The sequence below is a fragment of the Bufo gargarizans genome, chromosome 2 (genome assembly GCF_014858855.1).
Source record: "Bufo gargarizans isolate SCDJY-AF-19 chromosome 2, ASM1485885v1, whole genome shotgun sequence".
NCBI classification, from domain to species: domain Eukaryota; kingdom Metazoa; phylum Chordata; class Amphibia; order Anura; family Bufonidae; genus Bufo; species Bufo gargarizans.
In genome coordinates this window covers 176,695,675-176,709,084 of record NC_058081.1, presented here as the reverse complement: position 1 = coordinate 176,709,084, position 13,410 = coordinate 176,695,675, and positions in this window count along the sequence as shown.

Sequence of the window (13,410 nt, the reverse complement as noted above, 5' to 3'; positions counted from 1 at the left end):
AGTTATCTATACTTTTTAAAGACTACAGCTGACCCCTCAGATTTGTATTTTTTAAAGGTCCTCTTTTTGTCAGTTATTGCCCTTTTTACACTATTTGTAAGCCATGTGGGGTTTAATTTTATTCGCTTGTACTTGTTACCTCTCGGAATGTAATTACAATATATTTATCCAAAGTAGATGTAAACAGGGGTCAAGTCCTGGGAAAAAAAGTGTGGGAACTCACCCAAGATTCAGTGCCTCCGCGTGAAGTCACGGCACGCGGCGTATGCAAAGGGCAGGGAAGGACGGGAGGAGGAGCAAGCAAGTGCCTTATTTTTCGCCCTATAAGATGCACCTAGGTTTTAGAGGAGGACAATAAGAAAAAAATATTTTTCATTACACCTCAGGTCAGACCTCCAATGTTAATCATACCTCAGCTAACAGCCCCAATAAGATCCCCAATGTTAATAAGAACCCAATAAGACCTCAGATCAGACCTCAGCTCAGACCCCAATATGAATGAGCCCCAATCAGACCTCAGATAAGAGCCCCATGCCTTATAGCAGCCCCAGTAGCCTCATAGCAGCCCCCAGTAGCCTCATAACAGCCCCCAGTGCCTCTCCAGCAGCCCCCAGTAGCCTCATAGCAGCCCCCAGTGCCTCTCCATCAGCCCGCAGTAGCCTCATAGCAGCCCCCAGTAGCCTCATAGCAGCCCCCAGTAGCCTCATAGCAGCCCCCAGTGCCTCTCCATCAGCCCTCCATTGTCACTCTCTTTCCCCTCAATCCCTCCCTCCCTTGTCACTCTCTTTCTCCCCCTCCCTTGTCACTCTCTTTCTCCCCCTCCCCTTTGTCACTCTCTTCTCCCCCCCTCCCTTGTCACTCTCTTTCTCCCCCCTCCCTCCCTTGTCACTCTCTCTTTCTCCCCCCTCCCTCCCTTGTCACTCTCTCTTTCTCCCCCCTCCCTCCCTTGTCACTCTCTCTTTCTCCCCCCTCCCTCCCTTGTCACTCTCTCTTTCTCCCCCCTCCCTTGTCACTCTCTCTTTCTCCCCCCTCCCTCCCTTGACACTCTCTCTTTCTCCCCCTCCCTCCCATGTCACTCTCTCTTTCTCCCCCTCCCTCCCATGTCACTCTCGCTTTCTCCCCCCTCCTTTCCTTGTCACTATCCCTTTCTCCCCCTCCCTCCCTTGTCACTCTCTCTTTCTCCCCACCCACCTTGGGTGTAACGTGGCTGAGCTCTGTCCGGTCCTTGGTACAGGAGCATTTGTTTTCTGTACCCGGACGGACTGAAAGGAAGTGCACACTAAGTGAGCACTTCCTGTCAGTCCGGCCGGTTACAGGAAACAAAAGCTCCTGTACCAAGGACCGGACAGAGCTCGGCCACGCTACACTTGAGGCGCTTACCTCCTGTCAGTCCCTCTCTTCATGCTGCGCCAGAGCGGGGCGCCGGCAGTGTTGAGGGGCAGAATGCGCTGCCCTGCTGAAAGGGAACGGCGTTCCTGCTAAGAAAAAAGTGCAGGAACGCCGTTCCCACGCGTTCCTGCAGGACTCGAGCCCTGGATGTAAAGCACTCCCATTCAGCATTAGTGTCCGTATGTGACAATAGTTGCTCCAAGTCTATGTCCTGAAGTGCAACGATCACCCCTGGGAAATCCTCCTTAAAAGTAAGTGTTTTTGCCCTTTGCCGTTTTTTACAGTTTAGTTGGAATATAATTATATTGAGGTCACTGTTAGCAAAGTTTTCATAGACAGTGACATTTCCCATAAGCTCTGCATTGTTAGAAATAACTAGATCCAGAAGAGCATCGTCTCTAGTAGGATCTTCTGCAAACTGGCCCATAAAATTATCCTGTAAAAAGCTGAGGAATTTTTTCCCTTTTGCAGAATTTTTTTGGGATTGTTAAAATCTCCCATTATCACCACTGTTCCAGCCTGAACTTCCCGCTTCATTTGCGCATACAGTTGATCTTCTATCTCCTAAGTGATATTTGGAAGGGGGGGAGGGGGGTCTATAGATCACACCATGAATTATTTTTTCATTATTTTCATCCCTCTGTAATTCCACCCACAAGGTTTCAATATCTTCACAAATGTCATCCACAATTGTTTCTTTCACACTTATTTTCATATTACTCCTAGCATGCAGACATACACCACCACCATCATTGTGGTTAGCCCTATTGTTTCTAAAGGGTGTAAAGCCTTGAAGATTTACAGCCCAATCAGGAGAAGAGTCCATCTATGTCTCAGCAACCCCAACTACATCAATGTTTCTGCAGTACCAAGGGCTCAAGTTCTCCCATTTTGCTTGCTAGACTTCTGGCATTTGTGAACATATGTACATCATTTTTTCCTCCTTTAGAGTTGGTTTGTAATGGACAGATCCACTTTTATCCACTTTTCTAATCCTTCCCCCACCAAAATACTCTCACTAGTGATGAATATTCTAAAAAACTAATATATAGCATAATTATGTAGTAAGTCAGTGATAATATCTGACACTGGTAAAAATGGGTAATAACTCAGTGTAGATCGCGAGTTATTACCCAGCTTTCCCAGTGTCAGATTTTATCACTGAGTTATTACCAAGCTTTCCCAGTGTCAGATATCATCCTAATGTAGATGGCGAATATTCTAATCGCAAATGTTTATCGCAAATTTTCCATGCAAAAGGCTACTCTAATAAGCTTGTCATAAGACTCAGTCTAATATTCTTGTCAGAAGACTATGAAACCAATAGCTGGTGCTATTGAGTTATGAACAGCGCCCTCTATTGTTTTCATAGTCTTCTAACAAGAATATTTGTCTTGTCATAAGACTGTGAAACCAATAGAGGGCGCTGTTCATGACTCAATAGCGTCCTCTATTGGTTTAATAGTCTTCTGACAATAATATTTCTCTTGTCATAAGACTGTGAAACCAATAGAGGGCGCTGTTCATAACTCAATAGCACCATCTATTGGTTTTCATAGTTTTATGACAGCTGAAAAACAAGGCAGATTCTGCTCATTTGTATGTTTTTCCATATGCCCATGTTTATGCAAATGAGTTTTTACATGACAAAACTGTATAGAAAGGTTATTAAATATTATGTTAGGACAATCGGAAAACTTTTTGTCGCCCTGATGATGTTGATCTAGGTGTGCAGGTCCACCCAAGCCATCCAACAGATGCAAAATAACTTTAAAGTTTACTCGTTCTCAGTCAGATGAGAGCTGGTTTGGAATATCTCATAGTGCACAAGGCTGCCATTGTAAGGTATGCTGGCTGTTATTTGTCTCATGGATGGATAGATGGATGGCTTGTACATGCCTGGCTTTTGGCATATAGCCTTTGTGTGGTTGTCTATTGTATGTTGTACGTAATAGGAGTCTAAGACACACCCAGCTATCCTCTTAATGCTGTTGCCAAACCATTTTGATGTTTTTTTTATAAACCAGACACCCTTTTCTCTTCCGAGCAGGGGGTGCCTGGGGTTCTCCCATTGACTTCCATTGTATTAAATTGTATTCGAGCACACAAATTATTCGGCCGAGCACTCGAATCTGCCGAGCATAGCGATGGTTGAGCCGAACAGCACTTCGGCCGAGCATGCTTGCTCAATTCTGAATTCCTGTCTACCTCCATATTTATAGCCATATCCTCTCCCCTCGTCCCTAGTTTAAATGAATTCCCGCCCCAGCCAGAATTCTCTCCCCCAACATACCTTCCCTCCCGAAGTAATAAAACAAAATAAAAACTATACAAGTCTGGTATCGCCATAACTGTAGTGTGCCACAGAATAAAGACATCATGTCATTTTTAATACACAGAGAATGCTGTAATGTTAAAACTAGTGTTGCATGTGTTTGAGTCAGTGTATTTAAATCTGATTTAGCCTCTATTTCTATGCAGAAGATCTCTGTACAGGGAATGAATCCCTCAGTGTGAGTCTGCGGCTTAGGAGTCCCTGCTCTGACCACATATATAGCTATGTCCATATATTGAGTCAGTACTTGGAGACACCCCAGTGTATTTAAATCTAATTTAGCCTGTATTTCAGAAAAGTTTCTGCTGGGATTTGAACTCATGACTTTCTGCATTATAGGCAAGGCACTTAACAAAAAAAAAAATAGAAAAAACAAAATGAGACTTTTACTGTACTGTACTTCTACTGAGACCTATACTGTAGAAGTCTCATGTTACATTATTTTTTTAGTGACTGGCTATGCAGCTATATAGTGTAGTGGTTAAAGTTCTGGGCTATGATGTAGAATCCTGTCACAAACTTTTTCAGAAATGGAGGCTAAACTTAATTTAAACATATATGTATATATATATATATATATATATATATATATAGTGATGAAAATTCAGGGCAGCACACCTAGTAAAAGATGCTGGGTGCCAGCGGTGTCGACACCAAGTCCAAAAGTGTCAATAGACAAAGAAATAAGCACACCGAAGCACATCCATCTGGTGAAAAAATAGTGGGATCCTTTATTCACCCAGGTAGCGACGTTTCGGTCCGCTTGCTGGGACCATTTTCAAGCAATGCATACAATACAAGTGTGGGTTTTTATGTAGTCATCACAATTAACATATATGAGTGATACTTAAGCAGAAATAATAAAAATAAAATACAATGCATATTCAGTGAATACTTCCGAACATCATATCGGAGAGATAGTGCAATCAAATACATGAATACATATAACTCAGATGTAAAAAATCGTCGGTACATGAAATATATATTTATAACACTAAAGTGATAATCAAAGTTGAATAATTGTCACCTGTAAGTGTGACGTTGTAGGAGGGCCTGGCATGGAATCGGGCAAGCTCAGATTACAGGTGGATACAGGATTCCATGCTGTGTCTCGTGGATACGGCGTCCCGGAACTAGACTTGCGCATGTCCGTGACGTCATTAAAAGAGCGGTCACGTGTTCGCAATGGTATATCACATGATCGCCGCGTCACAGGCACCACAGTCAGAGTGCTTCAATATCAATACAAAGTAACATCTAGGGTCAAATGTCATTCGAGATGCTTTACCCAGGGTACAAAATCGGGTGATGTGCTATCCAACGATGCACTATCACTCGAATTATGTAAATGAGGGGGGAAGGGGACAGAAACTACTGATGCCCTGGCGCTCCCTACATTAACCCTTGCCGGGCTAAAAGCATCCAAAATGGACCATAATAAATGGAAAAAGCGCATATAGCAAACGCGTTAGTATGATTGAAGAAAAAAAAGGGAAAATGCAGTGTAGTCCGGGATGAACCGCACATATCCAGAACATCTGTCCTCCTGCTGAGCTGAACCCTTCCATCCATAGGTCCTATATGTGTAGAAAAAGTGAAAAAATGTGAATTTTAAAAATATATATTATCCAAATATATTTTCAATTAAAAACATTACAAATTTCTCATCACTGGGATCGACAAGGGCACAGGAACGTGTGATCATATGAATAGCCAAGGTTTGTACTCTACATTTAAGCCATTGGGCTTAATAGATTGTAATTTAAAGATCCATTCGGATTCACGCTTTTTAAGCAATTTAATGCGATTACCTCCTGTACGAGGCAATGGGACATGGTCTAGGATCATAAACTTTAGATCACTTTCCCCATGTCCCATGTTCGCAAAGTGATGGGAAACCGGCAAATCTTTACGTTTTTTTCGTATCGAAAAACGATGCTGATTAAAGCGGGATTTAAAGTCACATGTAGTTTCACCTACATATAAAAGCTTGCAGGGACACCATAAAACGTATATAACGTAACTAGAATCACAAGTTAAATAAAATTTAAGTGGATATGTAACTCCAGTGTTCGGATGAATGAAATCATGTCCCTTCACCATGTACTTACAATTTACACAGTGAAGGCACGGATAACTGCCACACTTTTTGGGAGCCAAAAGTAACTGATGTGCACTCTTTTGTGAGCCTATGTCATTTTTGACTAGTTTATCCTTAAGATTACTAGCTCTCTTATATGACATTATAGGTCTACTGCGGAATTCAGGAATATTCTTGTGTTCGGTGCCTAAAATTGGCCAGTGTTTATTAATAATTTTACCTACATGAATACTGGCTTCACAAAAGGTGGATACGAAGGGTATTTTTTGAGAGCTAGTAATCTTAAGGATAAACTAGTCAAAAATGACATAGGCTCACAAAAGAGTGCACATCAGTTACTTTTGGCTCCCAAAAAGTGTGGCAGTTATCCGTGCCTTCACTGTGTAAATTGTAAGTACATGGTGAAGGGACGTGATTTCATTCATCCGAACACTGGAGTTACATATCCACTTAAATTTTATTTAACTTGTGATTCTAGTTACGTTATATACGTTTTATGGTGTCCCTGCAAGCTTTTATATGTAGGTGAAACTACATGTGACTTTAAATCCCGCTTTAATCAGCATCGTTTTTCGATACGAAAAAAATGTAAAGATTTGCCGGTTTCCCATCACTTTGCGAACATGGGACATGGGGAAAGTGATCTAAAGTTTATGATCCTAGACCATGTCCCATTGCCTCGTACAGGAGGTAATCGCATTAAATTGCTTAAAAAGCGTGAATCCGAATGGATCTTTAAATTACAATCTATTAAGCCCAATGGCTTAAATGTAGAGTACAAACCTTGGCTATTCATATGATCACACGTTCCTGTGCCCTTGTCGATCCCAGTGATGAGAAATTTGTAATGTTTTTAATTGAAAATATATTTGGATAATATATTTTTTTAAAATTCACATTTTTTCACTTTTTCTACACATATAGGACCTATGGATGGAAGGGTTCAGCTCAGCAGGAGGACAGATGTTCTGGATATGTGCGGTTCATCCCGGACTACACTGCATTTTCCCTTTTTTTTCTTCAATCATACTAATACGTTTGCTATATGCGCTTTTTCCATTTATTATGGTCCATTTTGGATGCTTTTAGCCCGGCAAGGGTTAATGTAGGGAGCGCCAGGGCATCAGTAGTTTCTGTCCCCTTCCCCCCTCATTTACATAATTCGAGTGATAGTGCATCGTTGGATAGCACATCACCCGATTTTGTACCCTGGGTAAAGCATCTCGAATGACATTTGACCCTAGATGTTACTTTGTATTGATATTGAAGCACTCTGACTGTGGTGCCTGTGACGCGGCGATCATGTGATATACCATTGCAAACACGTGACCGCTCTTTTAATGACGTCACGGACATGCGCAAGTCTAGTTCCGGGACGCCGTATCCACGAGACACAGCATGGAATCCTGTATCCACCTGTAATCTGAGCTTGCCCGATTCCATGCCAGGCCCTCCTACAACGTCACACTTACAGGTGACAATTATTCAACTTTGATTATCACTTTAGTGTTATAAATATATATTTCATGTACCGACGATTTTTTACATCTGAGTTATATGTATTCATGTATTTGATTGCACTATCTCTCCGATATGATGTTCGGAAGTATTCACTGAATATGCATTGTATTTTATTTTTATTATTTCTGCTTAAGTATCACTCATATATGTTAATTGTGATGACTACATAAAAACCCACACTTGTATTGTATGTATTGCTTGAAAATGGTCCCAGCAAGCGGACCGAAACGTCGCTACCTGGGTGAATAAAGGATCCCACTATTTTTTCACCAGATGGATGTGCTGCGGTGTGCTTATTTCTTTATATATATATATATATATATATATATTTATACAGTACAGACCAAAAGTTTGGACACACCTTCTCATTCAAAGAGTTTTCTTTATTTTCATGACTATGAAAATTGGAGATTCACACTGAAGGCATCAAAACTATGAATTAACACATGTGGAATTATATACATAACAAAAAAGTGTGAAACAACTGAAAATATGTCATATTCTAGGTTCTTCAAAGTAGCCACCTTTTGCTTTGATTACTGCTTTGCACACTCTTGGCATTCTCTTGATGAGCTTCAAGAGGTAGTCAGCTGAAATGGTCTTCCAACAGTCTTGAAGGAGTTCCCAGAGATGTTTAGCACTTGTTGGCCCTTTTGCCTTCACTCTGCGGTCTAGCTCTCCCCAAACCATCTTGATTAGGTTCAGGTCCGGTGACTGTGGAAGCCAGGTCATCTGGCGCAGCACCCCATCACTTTCCTTCATGGTCAAATAGCCCTTACACAGCCTGGAGGTGTGTTTGGGGTCATTGTCCTGTTGAAAAATAAATGATGGTCCAGCTAAACGCAAACCGGATGGAATAGCATGCCGCTGCAAGATGCTGTGGTAGCCATGCTGGTTCAGTATGCCTTCAATCTTTAATAAATCCCCAACAGTGTCACCACCAAAGCACCCCCACACAATCACACCTCCTCCTCCATGCTTCACGGTGGGAACCAGGCATGTAGAGTCCATCCGTTCACCTTTTTTGCGTCGCACAAAAACACGGTGGTTGGAACCAAAGATCTCAAATTTGGACTCATCAGACCAAAGCACAGATTTCCACTGGCCTAATGTCCATTCCTTGTGTTCTTTAGCCCAAACAAGTCTCTTCTGCTTGTTGCCTGTCCTTAGCAGTGGTTTCCTAGCAGATATTCTACCATGAAGGCCTGATTCACACAGTCTCCTCTTAACAGTTCTAGAGATGTGTCTGCTGCTGTCTGCTCTGTGTGGGATTGACCTGGTCTCTAATCTGAGCTGCTGTAAACCTGTGATTTCTAAGGCTGGTGACTCAGATTAACTTATCCTCCGCAGCAAAGGTGACTCTTGGTCTTCCTTTCCTGGGGCAGTCCACATGTGAGCCAGTTTCTTTGTAGAGCTTGATGGTTTTTGTGACTGCACTTGGGGACACTTTCAAAGTTTTCCCAATTTTTCGGACTGACTGACCTTCATTTCTTAAAGTAATGATGGCCACTCGTTTTTCTTTACTTAGCTGTTTTTTTCTTGACATAATACAAATTCTAACAGTCTATTCAGTAGGACTATCAGCTGTGAATCCACCTGACTTCTCCACAATGCAACTAATGGTCCCGACCCCATTTATAAGGCAAGAAATCCCACTTATTAAACCTGACAGGGCACACCTGTGAAGTGAAAACCATTTCAGGTGACTAGCTCTTGAAGCTCATCAAGAGAATGACAAGAGTGTGCAAAGCAGTAATCAAAGCAAAAGGTGGCTACTTTGAAGATCCTAGAATATGACATATTTTCAGTTGTTTCACACTTTTTTGTTATGTATATAATTCCACATGTGTTAATTAATAGTTTTGATGCCTTCAGTGTGAATCTACATTTTCAAATAAAGAAAACTCTTTGAATGAGAAGGTGTGTCTAAACTTTTGGTCTGTACTGTATATATATATATATATATATATATATATATATATATAGATATATATATGTGTGTTTTTAGGCATAATATATTTACATATAATATAATATATTTAGAATATATAATATATTATAATATATGTAAATATATTATGGCTAAAACATCAGAAGTAGTTTCCCGCATATTATGCATTCATATATATCTGAAGAATGACATATATATATATATATTACAAAAAAGGATGGGCAGCACTCCAAGAAGTAAAAAAATACAAAAATACTTTATTTACCCAAGCAGGACATGCGACATTTCGGCTCTACACAGGAGCCTTTCTCATATATATTTATTTAGTAATTACAGATTTATTTTGTGCCATACATTTTTTACAATTATAAAAAAAAAATCAAATATAAAAATCTAATTTCTGAAAAAGTTTGTGACGGGATTTGAACTCACAGCTTCTGCATCATAGCCCAGAACTTTAACCACTAAACTATATAGCTGCATGGCCAGTCACTTTTTTTTAAAATTATTATTATAATTTTTTTAGTGACTGGCTATGCAGCTATTATAGCTGAATGGTTAAGTGCCTTGCCTCTAATACAAAAGGTCATGAGTTTGAATCCCAGCAGAAACTTTTCTGAAATACAGGCTAAATTAGATTTAAATACACTGGGTGTCCCCAAGCGCTGACTTGGACATAGCTATATATGGAGTCAGAGCAGGGACTCCTAAGCCGAACTAGAGTCCCGACACCCTTCCCTCTTTAGAGCAGGGGGTGTCTGGGGTTCTCCCATTGACTTACATTGTGCTCTACTCGAGCACATGAGCACTTTGGTGCTCAATCAACACTAATTAAAACCCCAAAACCCTTTGCAGAATTGTGTTTTTTATTTATTTTTATTTTACCCCACAAATAATTTTTTCCTGCTTTCCAGTACAAAAAACAAAATGCAAAAATGAAAATAGGCCCAGTCCTTAAGGGGTTAACATTGGTTTTGATCCATTCCTTCCTCTTATATTTTGACAAATCTTCAATTTCAACTAGCTTCCATTGACTTTACTGTAGCTAAAGACTATATTAGACCTGCAAATGAGGCTGATGATTGTCTGGAAGGTAGTGCTACATCCTGACAATCGCCTGCTCGTCAGTAAAGGAGACTGCTGCTATTACATGCAGTTAACTCCTCCACAGCATGGGGAAGAGTAATTGCTAATTACTTGCTGTCAGCAGAGCGCGATTAGACGGCACGATCTGCCACTGGCACATGATAAAAATTGTGATTGCCCGATTAACAAGCGCTACGCAAAAGGGCCCCTGAGCAAGGGGGCACTAATCCCCCACCCCATGCACAAGTGGCAAATGGTGCCATACGCTGACTGCAGTTTATATAGAAAAGCTGCATACAGCATCTAAACCAGCATATGTGATCATATAAAAAACTGGGTAGATTATTTAACAAAGTACCTAGTTTATTATCATAGATGCATCAGGTGGCTGAGGTGACTTTTAGGTAGACATTCAGACTCGCCAATATCCTATTGCCCCAGGAACCTTCCCTCTCAAGGTCACTGCAGCGGCCCCCATAATCAATCATAATTGCATATGTTGTTATACAGTCCCCAGAATGAATTTTACTGGTGGGCCCTAGACAACTCAGTCCGACACTGGATTAAAATAAATTATATAAATAATGCTGATTGTCCAGAATTTAATTGGAATTGTGAGTTTGATTCACCTCCTCTGGGGATGTGCAAAACTACACATTCCAGATTCTGGGCTCAGGTCTTTGAATATATTAATTTTGTTTTTATTTTAAATATTTTCCTAGAAAGCACTGTATGCATTCTGGGTGTATCACATATTTTCATTCTTTCTCCAAAGGTTGATTGCTAGCGAGTGGTTATTGAAAGATATAACAAAAATAGGTTCAATGGAATGAAACATCTATTTAATATTCTTCTATACAGTATAACAAATTCCATTGTATAAACATTGGTGAATTGGATGCATTCTTGAATATATGGAGAGCATGGTTAGAATCATTACAGGGATTGTTCCACTTTATCAACTATCCACAGGAACCGCTAAGACCCCTGTGGATAGTTCTTCTGTTAGGAAAACATTTTTAAAAATGCATATATTTATATTCATATTTAGTGTTCAGCAAAGCATTCGAAGAGGAATTCGCTCCGAAGTTTCGGAAAACTTCAGTTCACAATGAAGCCGAATTCCCTCAAGCTTCATGGTAACAAATGAGTTTTTCCTAAAATGATGGCTGCACGCAAGTGACAGTAAGAAACCCGGGAATGCAACATCACCAATAATGCCGTGCAGACAGCCAATCTGCAGATAGCCATTCCCTGTGATGTCACAGCCCTACAAAAACCTCATCCTGTGCGGTCTTTGCCATTGTTCTGTGAGCTGAGCATAGGGAGAGACATGACAAGCGCTCCTGCACTAGGGACAGTGTTGCTGCAAAGTGTTAATAGGACAATATTGGAGAGGGAGTGTGCAGAGAGACTTCATGGTGAGTGTATTGCTGTGTGCATCACTGTGCAGTGCACTGACATTCAAAGTTAATCTATTATTTTAGTGATACAGTTAGTGTGCCTCAGTATTAAAGGCAGGTGTAATATATCGTTGTGTGCATCATGTTCTAGTGCACCAACATACAGAGTTGATCTGTCATTTTAGTGATACAGTTAGTGTGCCTCAGTAGTTAAAGGCAGGTTTCATATAGTGCCATGTGCATTAACGATCGGTGCATCGACATTCATAGCTAATCCGTTCTGTTAGTTGTAGCATTATGTTGCGTACGTATTACTGGCAGGTGTAATTCATCGCCCTGTACATAAGTGTGCAGTGGAGCAAAATTTATCATAGCTAATCCCTTCTGTTTGTTAGCCCAGCGGTCCGTGCCGGCGCTCCCTCTTTTCCTGCCTATGGGACAGACAGGCTAATCAGTAGTGCACGACTCGCTGGAGTGCCACACGTAGAGCGCTGTCTTACCGTCTTATAGAGATCGCCTTGACGTTTGGCAGACGGGCTCAAATGGTTTTGTACAAAATAATGGCTGATTTTAATTAATTTCAGTATAAAGCTGTGGCCTGCTCTCACTACATTCATTGGAAGCCGTCTGGTGCCAGGAGAGGTATGGAGTGGGCTCGGCATGCATGCTGGTACCTGCATTCCCTGGAAGTAATGGAGGCCTTTATGGCACCAAAAATGGTAAAAGGCAGAGTGGAACCAGCATGCATGTGAAACCAACACTTTCTGAACTTTATGGCGGCCATTATGGCGCATAACAGGTAGTATTTAGTGTTAGTTTCCCGTCTTACAGAGATCGCCTTGACGTTTGGCAGGCGGGCTCAAATGGTTTTGTACAAAATGCATTTGCCAAGCATCTCTCACTTTATAAATAAACGTAGCATTAGCATTTGAATGTTTTTTGCGACTATGGCATTATTGTACTTTATCTGGTTTGCAGAGTGCTGTTGCATTGTCTTTTTTCTCTATGTTTCTAGCCATGGCAGTGTGCACCCGCGCATTGGGATGTGCTGACTAACCCCCTTTTTTTTGCAGGGTGTTAATGTTGGCATGACAGCCCTGCGTCAATACATGGAGCATTACCATAAAGCGGTGTGGAAAAACCATGCCACTCATTTAATTTTACAGCCCAATGCAGCAATCGCTGCATCTCCCACTGGCCTGCACCCCTCTCAAGTAGTCAGGGCTCGTCAATGTCAGCAGAAGGAAGCTATTGTTCCTTCCCATCTACCTCAATGACATCTATTGCTCCAGATGCTCCTCCTCCTCGTCACTTGCTTCAACAGCAATCAATCACCGAGGTGATTGCAAAAAGACAACAGTATGCATCCACTCATCCAACTTCGCCAAGTTGCTGGTACTACAGTCCCTCCCTTTCCATGTAGTTGACTTTTCAGTCAACTGATGAGAACTGATGGCTTGTGCTCACCCAAGGTGGAGAGTCCCAAGCCGACATTACAAAAAAGCTGTACCAGGCCAGCACACTTACGTTGAGAAGAAGGTGGGCCAGTCCTAGGGTCTCTCAGTGTCTTGTACAGTTCATGCCAGTGCTGACTTATGAAGTTGTATCTATGAACAAGGACAAT